The 10,000-nt window shown below is 40.1% G+C and overlaps 1 protein-coding gene and 1 long non-coding RNA gene across 3 annotated transcripts in view; both read left to right on the forward strand.

Moving 5' to 3' along the window:
* The window catches only part of LOC140935189 (uncharacterized), a 4,430-nt gene extending 122 nt beyond the window's left edge, over positions 1 to 4,308 (forward strand). Inside the window, exons 1-3 of the long non-coding RNA XR_012165173.1 lie at positions 1 to 13; positions 1,957 to 2,194; positions 3,598 to 4,308. The exon at positions 1 to 13 is cut by the window's left edge and continues 122 nt beyond it. This is a non-coding gene — a long non-coding RNA (uncharacterized lncRNA). The remainder of the gene's footprint in view (positions 14 to 1,956; positions 2,195 to 3,597) is intronic.
* Positions 4,309 to 7,361: 3,053 nt separating this feature from the next.
* Positions 7,362 to 10,000, forward strand: part of LOC140933129 (uncharacterized) — a 12,259-nt gene continuing 9,620 nt past the window's right edge. Inside the window, exon 1 of one of the 2 annotated variants that reach the window (XM_073382643.1) lies at positions 7,362 to 7,421. The gene's annotated coding sequence lies outside the window, so the exon portion shown is untranslated. The remainder of the gene's footprint in view (positions 7,422 to 10,000) is intronic. The other variant, XM_073382644.1, reaches the window with a different exon arrangement.

Genomic DNA, 10,000 nt, shown 5'->3' on the forward strand with positions numbered 1-10,000 from the left:
TCTCCAACCAAAGGTACTGTCGTTATAGTTCTTTGCACTCCAACCGTAGAGCTTTTTCACTCACCTGACAAGCAGCCGTTTTGGTTTACTGAAACAGGAGACTAAATTAGTAGTGCAGCATAGAACCTATGCATTCATTTTTGTATGGTCATCTTCATCAGCGATAAATGGCTCGCGCGTGTGTACGGACGACGACAACGACGAAGTCGCATAATATGGCGCCCATACTTGTCAACTTATTCATTGCATACATCTATGCAATTTGATATTGGAGGTCCATTTTATGGTCAATTGACAGCTGTCAAATCAAGGTATGCGCTGACCAGTACCACATGACCATATAGGTTGGAACTCATCAAGGTTAAGTGTTTTTTTTAAGTTTACCGCTGACCAGGTTATGGATTTTCATTGGATCGCGGGCTTAAGTATTTCCCCAAATTGTAACAACAAGCCAAACAACCAGTGCTCTGCTTTTAGGCTTGGCTAAATCTATATATTATTGAGTTAGAGTCCATTTTCTAGAGGAGTTCGTTTGCTTGGGGGTGTAGGGGGAGCACTTCCTAGTAATGGCCTACTTGGGATGTGCCCCTCAGGCTGGATGGGGTTGCATTTTTATGACTGGATCAACTAAAATGGAGTTGCATTTTCAGGCATTTTTAATGGAGTCGCACATCTATGGAATTTCGGGAGTAAGAAAATTCTGACCAGTAGGAACAGGAACATAAGTGGTAAAAAATTTGTTGCCATATTTAGCGCCGCTGTTTGCATATTTAACAAACGGCTCCCATAACAATCTGGTCTTGCCCAAAAATGACTATTGGGTAGTTTCAGAAAATATCCAGACCCCCACCACGGAGGGAATCTCACTTAGGACCCCCCCACCCCCCTGGATTTTCCATTTTTGCAGGGAACTGATGGGGGCCCCCCCCACCACCCCGGAATTTCCACTAGTGTGACAAAGACCCCCCAACCCCTCTGGAAAAGTTCATTTTCACGAAGAAAGACTATTAAAGTAGAAGAATGAGGCATTTTATGGTTAGTACGTAACTGTTTCCACCAGAAGCTTGTATGCTTCTGTTTCACTCTACGGTTCCTCCATCGATCGACTGACGCAACGTGATGCGTTGCACGCGTCGATGTCTTAAGGGAGACTGGTAACGAGTAATGGCGGGCGAATATACGATGTGATAAAACAAGTTGTAGTTGGTCAAATTCCTTTGAAATTACATCCAAAACGCTTTGGAAGAAAGGAAACCTGGTTAAGATCAAAAGGAACAATCTTAAATGATAAATTTCAAGTTATTTATGTTCTAAAAATGATCTAACAGTTTGGTAAGAAGCAATGTTCGAACTCAGGTCGAAAATGACATGATATTTATCCCTGGAAAGTGATTTTATTGTCCAACCCCCCTCCCCTCTGGAATTTCCTGGGCCTCTGACCCCCCCCCCACCCCCCTGGAATTTCCAATTCCCTCCATGGTGGAGGTCTGGATATTTTCTGGAACCACACATTCCACACCTGTCAGAGAACAATTAAGAAGCTGAAAACACCTTCCAGTTTTTAGGGAGCTGCATGGATTTTAACCAGTGATTTGAGACAGAACACCTGTTAGGCACCGGAACTCCAGCAAGTACTGGGTCTTTCTGAAAGCCCTTGGTATACCCTGGCCTCTCATCTGCCAAATTGCTGGAACAGATTATCGAAGAATTTTTTCGCCACTTTTCAAATTTGTTTGTATGTTGGGTAAGATGGTCAGATCCTGATATCAAGGACTGTCTTTTACTTCATTGACATCACCTACTGAACTTATGGCAAAGTCTGTAAGCAGGACTCTAGGCTAGCTAGCATCGCCTGGGTGCCACAGGCAACTAAATTCTCCTATAGGCACCCTGTTATTTTTCCAAGACCAATTGCTTAATCATTGTATGACATTCCTCCTTTCCCTTTATGTTCAGAACCTGAAGGGTAAAGATGCATTCGTCTATCAACTACTTTCTGAAGCAAAGTTTGAAGTAAACTATCAGCCATCGATGTCCGTGTTGATGGATGTGGAAATGATGATAATGGAGACGATGATCTTTGTGACATTGATCTTGATTTGATGGATGAAATTGGAGGTGGGGTGCATTTCTCAGAACTTGATCTGGCCACTGCCATTGAGAAGGGAGCCAGCTGGTCCAAAACGCCATCTAGGTACCTACTGACTCTAGCAATGATAATGATCAGGAACATAACGACTTCAGCCACGATGGCAACGATTATTATTATTATTATTATTATTATTATTATTATTATTATTATTATTATGATGCACAACAACTTTACCAATTTATTAGTAGATATTGAAAGCAGTGAATGAATTTGTTAGTACTTACAGGGACGGAAACTTAAGGGCGTTCGCGCTAATTGTTTCCTCTCATCCCTACTGCGCACGTAATTCATAGCGCAATATCACGCCACGTCATGCATCGAGCGCGCACGCTGAGAGAACTGTCTAAGCACATATAGGGCTGGTAGCTGTTGCATTAACTTTGTTTGCAATTTACTTTCTTAAATGGTTGGTGACACCCCATTTTGTTTCCGTAGACCACTTTCTCTTCCACTTTCCGATAGATTGTGAAAAAATGAACAAACAATCAATGTAGGAAGGTAAAAAATTTCCAATTTTTGTGTGTACGCGGCGTCAAAATTTTGGCATTCATACGGCTATTAGGAGAGTAGAAATGTGTCCGCTAAATGATAAAATCAACTCTGAGGAAGTTTTTTAGTTCACCGAATTTTGTTTATGGATCCACAAGAACAATAATTGGCAGATAAAATTTCAATAAAGGGATTTATTTATAAACTTTTTGCACAAACAGGCACTTTATCCGTATGCAGTAACGAAGCCTGATTTCTCAGATTTTGGGTGATCTTTTGAACATCATATCTCCAATCCGATCTCTCTCTTCGGTGACCCCCCAATTCTTTTAGATTTTTGACATGAGTAACCCATAATCTCAACCTGGTGAAAGTTTCAGAAAAAAATCAATGCTAGAAGATTTTCGCACGAACGTCCTTAATTTTGACAGCACTCGCTATTGGGCAAGTGCCCTTAATAAATGCAACCAAAAGGCTAAGATTTGTACTCGCCCAAGTAGTATTGACACTCGAGTGGGCGAGTGCTAATTTCCAACCCTGACTTATTGTTGTTCCACTTACAACAAGCACAATGATTTTAAGTGCACACGGCAAGACAAAGTGGGTAGTTGCAGTTACAGAGGTGTCAACTATAAGAAGGTCTGTTTCAGGAGAAAAACAAAATTCTTCTAGAAATCTGAAGATTTTGCCAGGAATTGGGATACTTTGAATTTTGAGGGAGTCAAGATGTAATTAAGTCAAACATTTGGGAAATTTTAGATTTTTTGAGAATACCCAAAAAATGTGGGACGATATTAGAGATTTTCAGGAGAACTTTTTTTTTGCATGTGGTACTGCTCAAGCAGCATTTATTAGAGCTGTCCCCCATTAGTTACTATCTGATATGTAAGAAAGATATTCTGTATCTTAAAATAACCACTGAATAGTCAATAATAAATTATGTTGCAATTTTTCAGGCCTATGGATGATGTACACTGGCTTGTCAATGATATCAGAAAATATGCCCACTCCTTGAAGAAAGTCGACAGCAAAATCCGTGGCACTGGTAACGAGGGATCTGACTGGCATGCCACCTACATGACATCAGCTCTTGTAGTCCAGCTTTGCAAAGACCCTAAGAAAGGCACAAAGAGAAAGTTTTCCCTGGAGCATACCCACCGTCCATACCCCTACTGTGGACCTTAAATCACTGCTGTGGATATTGCCTCTTGTAGCCCATTCTTTTGTAATGGATTTGGGTGCAAAGAATCCACTTATAACTGCATTTTCAATTTTTCTTGTTTATAGCATACTTTGAATTACAGTGCAACTACTGTTACTGGAGCAGCCAGACAAAGTTGACCAATTACAAAGCAGAATGGAAACAATAGATTCCAACATTTTTTTCTTAAGCCAATGAAAATGTTAAGAATAGAACAATGAAATTTCAAAAGAAAAACTGTTGGAATTTATTGTTTCTCTTCTGCTTCGTGATTGGTTAACCTTGTCTGGGTGGCCGCGGTAACAGTGGTCCCACTGTAGAGCATTAGCTACAGTTATATAGATTTTTATATACTTTTTATCAATTTTTATAAAGGTTTTAATGCATGATACAATAAACCTGGTTATATTTATATATTTACAAAGGTAAATAAAGAGCTTTTTTTTATAATAGTATTTCAATCTACAGTGTATTTCTTTTCTTGGCTTTTTGATGAATTTTTCTTTCTGCCCATTTTTATAAAACAAGACGCCTAAAGTCGTTTCCGTGGGATGCGTTGGTCCATGGAAGCATAATGGCGTTCTATCTGAAATTGGAAAAATTAGGGAAACCGGAAAGATGTGTCATGTTATGAGCATCGATGAGTAGGTTACCTGTATGGGCTGGTTTAATGTGCTTATGACTGAATTTATAGTAGCCTGCGTGGCAGCCTACTGTTTCTCCCCAATCCACATCCCCTTTTTGCTTCCTCCCTATCCCCTACCCCTTTCGACACCTGCTACGCAAGCTAAATTTATAGTTGTCAGTGGTCGCAAGGATGGAGTTGATCTTGTTTTGATCTATCGCTATGTAGCTATTTTGGTAGCACGATTTGGATAAGAAAAAGAAGTTATTTTGCATCAAAACAAGCTTTAGCCGTGTAACTTAAATTGGAATGTTAACGGAGACAAGTAATGGAGAACATGCGCATAATGCTCTTTGATTAACCTGAACAGGAACTATACGTGTAAAGATAGGTCATATCTTGGTAGTAAGTTGCCACAGGTAACTCTTTCAAAGAAAAATAAACATTGTAGTTTTAAACAAAACAAAACATCCGCTTGCTTTATCTTTCGAACCCAGGGTTACAAAGTTCGATAAAGTTCTAATGTTTTAATCCAAGATGAAAGTTTAATATTCCAAGATGCTCTTCATACGGTTAAAAATTAATTGCAATGTGTTTCCAAGGTCTCCAAGTAAACATAGTTCCAATGATTATCCCTGATCCCAAGGTATAATAAGTTTACTAAGGTCCTGATCCGTGTCCCATCCAGAAGTCCAATCCATGCCAAAAGCGAGTCGTCGATCGACGAGGACAATAGGGCCATTTATACGAGGAAAAATAAGACGCGAACTTTCCGTATAAACGGCACATTTCGTCTAAAATAAGACGCGGCTTAGCTAAGACAAGTCTTATTAGATAAGACATGCTCGTATAAATGGTACAGTTCGCGTCTTATGTAAGACGCGTCTTATTTTTCCTCGTATAAATGGCCCTATTATTTTCGCGATTTCACCGTCAATCGTCAGGGGTACGAGTTGAAATTTACGCGATTTAACCTCCCATCGTCAAGGTGTTTTCGATAAAAAAAGAAAAAAACTGAACTCTAGCTGTGCTCGGCAAAAACTGGCGAACACCGAATAGTAAAATCATAAAATCTAGTGGAAATCATGGCCCTCGACCAGACGCTACTAAAAGCTTATGAAAAAGTTAGACCTAAACAAAAAAGAATCATGAAGGGAAGAAATAATAGGGCCATTTATACGAGGAAAAATAAGACGCGTCTTAAATAAGACGCGAACTGTACCATTTATACGAGCATGTCTTATCTAATAAGACGCGTCTTAGCTAAGCCGCGTCTTATTTTAGACGAAATGTGTCGTTTATACGGAAAGTTCGCGTCTTATGTAAGACGCGTCTTATTTTTCCTCGTATAAATGGCCCTATTTTGGCTTAGGTCGCCTTTCGTGACTTGCCAGTATCTCGAAGGATTTCGCTGGTTAACAAGCCATCCTAAACCACGAGTGGAAAAACTCAAGGGCGACAAATTTGACAAGGAACGTTCTTATTTTAACTTCAGAGGAAGCAAATCGATTGAATCGATACAGATTTTGTACAATCTGATTGGTCGGCTTGGAAGAAGAGATAATCGATAAAGATTTTAGACAATCCTATTGGCTGGCTTTGCAATTTTGGGTACAACCGAACCGGATTTTTACCGTGTGAGTGCCACAGGCATCCCGGAAAATCTTGAGTTAGAGCTTTGCCGTGTAAAGGAAGGGGAAATTTGTAAAGGACTTTTTTCGTGATAGATTTGATTGATCAGTTGAATTGTTCTCTTAAGGTGGTGAAAGACGAGATACAAAAACCCTCAGCTTGTCACGCAGCATTGTTTTGTTGCAAGGATTGGGTTGATGTTTCACGTTTTTCACCTAGCGTGATCAACTTGTTGCAAAACAAAAACAATTGTTGTAAGTTGAAGAAAGTTGTTGCGAGAAGCGAAGTGCGGGTCTACTTCGTCTTTCTTTGTAAAGTGGGCTGAAAATTTTTCTCCCCGCCTCGGTCTTAGCCTGCGTAGCAAGCGTTTCCTCGCGAGTTCGTCTAGAAAGTTGGGACAAGAGCAAAAAAAAAAAGAAAGGACGGGGGAGGGGGAGGGAAATGCCTTTTTTTTCGCTCCCGCTCTAACTTTCGCACAGTAACTCGATTGGAAACGCTTGCTACGCAGGCTACCTCGGTCTTAAAGTTAACCGCACCCTTCCGACTCAACTGAGCCGCTCAGATAAGGGAACCCTATTAGAACAACCTCATTATCCTCGAAATTACCTTCGGATCAAGTCTTTTAAGACATTAAAATATCTGCGCGGTGTATGTTCAAAATTCTGTTCGCTGTGGTTCTCACGGTGTTTTCCCTTCCTATTTCGTGGTATTACCATGACAGCGCTACAGCATCTGTCAAAAGTCGCAGGACTTGTGTTTTACATCCAAATTATTATATGGGTGCGATAGTACGCGCGCTCTGATTGGTTAATTAGCGGTTCGTAATCCCCCGGTAAACGTCCACGGGCATTACAGATTTTTCCCGCCACGGTTTTTGTTTACAAAACCTAGCGAACTTAGCCTATCTGAAGCCATATAATAAACAACTTATAACCTTTTTTGCTCGGGCTCTACTGTAAAACTCCAGAATTCGGGCTGAAATTTTTTATTTATCCCTCAGTCTGGAATTTTACAGTAAAGCCCTCGCGCGCGGTTATTAAGTAGTTAGTAATATGATAATCCTATCTCAGTTAATTTTTATCTGTTATTCCTAGCTGTGAAGTTCTCGGCTGCACGCAGAAAAGGAGTCTTTTCATCGGCGGACCAGGGGGGCGGACGAAAAGATTTCGCTGATAAACTTACGCACTGTCATTGGCCTTTCCAGGTCACATGACCTGCCATTTATCATGTCATCGATTTTTCGCGCGGTTTCATTGTCACTTGGTGTCGAAAAGGTCAAGTTTGGGGTTGTGTTGTGCTGACTTTTTCGCGGAATAATAGCGGTATGTTTCTCGTTTTGATAAAAATTATTGTGCAGCATTGCAATTTAAATTCTTAGCTACCAAAACAGAGTGTCGGACTGGCGAATTTTTCGTGAAATGTCACGTATTTTCTCGACTTCGATCTCAAATTCATGCAGGACGAGATAGCGCAAGTCACGTACAGCGCTGGCCTGTCTTAAAATCCCTTCTGAGTCATGGAGCCCAAAGCTTTTTTCTGCTTTACACAGGGTAGAATGCCCTTATTTGCCTAGGCTGCAATGCAGGCGTATTTTTGGAGCGCGAGCGCTGAATAAATGAGGCCCTGCCAGGGGGGTGTTCCCATGTCGCTCGTCTGAATTTTAAAGTGTTTATTAATGCTTCACGTCACGTCGCTGTCGGAAATTGAACGAAAATTTTTTGTCTTTGTCGGAATTTTAGAAAAGGGGGATAGCGATGCGTTGTAAAGAAACCATTACAGTTGTGCGATTTCTCAGTTAACCTTTCGCGTATAGAACACCTGTAGGTGGTTTTCACGTTACGTCATCGCCGCCATGCTGGTGGACGGTAAACAAAAGATCGCTCATTAGCTCGCTTTGTTTGTCCACCAGCATTTGTTCATTTCACCATTGTTATTTGTGTCTCCCAAGGTTGCATGAAAACCACCTATACATCGCCATTCACAATTAAGGGTGTGTTCCTTTCGGTGAATCCAAGAACGGGTTTTCGATCTTAAAACGGATTTTGCGTTCCTTTCGGCAAATCCAAATTCGGATTTTTGAAGGACGCGATAGGTACTTGATCGTGTTACATAAAAAACCGAGCTACGAAACTGGATCAAACTGAGGGGACAACCTTTGGTAAATTTTCAACTTTAACGCGCTCCTTTCTTGATCTGTTTATGCTCCATCGTCGCTATTCGAACTGCGGACCACAAAATTCTGCAAGGTATAATCACATAATTTGTCAAACAGTAGAAAACATGTCATTTCTTGAGAGGCTCAGGCTGTCATGCATATTGCACGCATTTGCAAAAGGTTACCAAGGTCAGAAAGAAAGTCAAATTCCCAGAGTTTTGCGTAGAGAGTAGATTGGCATTCTCTGGAATAGGCCACTTGCACTAAGAGGTCACGTGACCAATGCTTCCTTTAAACAATGAGTTGGAATATTGCTGATGCCAAAAATTGGCAGAGCACATAAAAATTAGCTTACACCCGAAATTTGAGAGGAAACGCATTTAAGGGAGATATTTTATGGCACTTTGATTTTTCAACAAAGTAGCATGATTTGTATTGGCCGCCATGTTGGAGGGCATACTCTTGCCCTCCAATATGGCGGCTAAAACTACTTTTTGCTTATATCTTGTTAAACGTTTGATAGTTATGCTCAGATGTGCTGTAAACGTTACCACATCATTTTTTCAACATCCTCCTTGAAGTTTAAGTGCAAAGCTTGTATTCAGAAAGAAGTAGTTCATAAGTTTAAAAATCACATTTTGGTCACGTGACCAGGGAGGAACTTACTCATTTTAAGAAAATGGTGCGGGTTTGAAAAACCAAATCACTATTATTCTGTTTGAGATATGATCCACTAATTGTTTTTCGAAGGCAAAATCATATAGCTTTCATTTTCATGAAAACTACGTCACATGACCTCTTAGTGCAAATGGCCTATTGGCTAATACATTACATGATCTGCCACAGTTGAGGGTCTCTTAAAGAGAGTTGTACATCCCAACAGGCACCTCATTTTTCCTGTTACTAGACTGCAAACCACTGTCGTTTTCTCCTTATTAGGCAGGGGTACATGTGAAATTGAATGGGATTTTGAGAGGTTTAGAGAATTAGGGATAAAAGAAAGAAAATTAGTTTTGAAACACCCCCAGACAGTTCATCCCCGACACAATAGCACTCCAGGTTGGTAGGGGACTGTCTGGGTGTCCATCTAATACAATTTTCAACTTCAAATTCTAATTTTAAAACTACATTAAATCTTTAAAATTTCATATTTCGCCTAATTTTACCAATCTTTTGAGAAAAACTATCTGCCAAATATACCCTAAAATCACCCAAAAATTTACAAAAAACCCTCAATATAGAATTGTGTTAAACTTGAACAAGACCCATGTTTAGCGGCAGAAAAACAATGTTACCGGTGTACTCCAGCCTTAAGACCACATCTGCCAAACCTCACAATAATTTGTTGATTGTCAACCTGGCGTCAGACATACAAGTGTGCGGGCATACCAACATTGAAACTTGGCTTAAACCACCAGACTGTGGGAGTTATAGACCTAGACAATTAATTATTTTTGAATGATATCACAAATAAAAGAAAAATTAAACAAAAAGTTTATGCCATGGAATTAAAGAAATTATTTACACAGAATGGAATGCATAATTATGTTTTAGGTTAGCCATTTTGTTTTGAAGCAGTTGTTTATAATTTGGCCTGGAAAAGTTACATAAAAAAGTTAACTGAAAACATGAATCAAGTTTTCCAGTAATTGAGCTATCACTTATCACGTTCCAAAGGACTTTGTGATGATGGTCAGGTGGCCTTCTACACTGTCAGGCAGAGACTGGCGGGGGAGGAATCTGGGG

This window comes from Porites lutea, chromosome 4 (genome assembly GCF_958299795.1).
Source record: "Porites lutea chromosome 4, jaPorLute2.1, whole genome shotgun sequence".
NCBI classification, from domain to species: Eukaryota; Metazoa; Cnidaria; class Anthozoa; order Scleractinia; family Poritidae; genus Porites; species Porites lutea.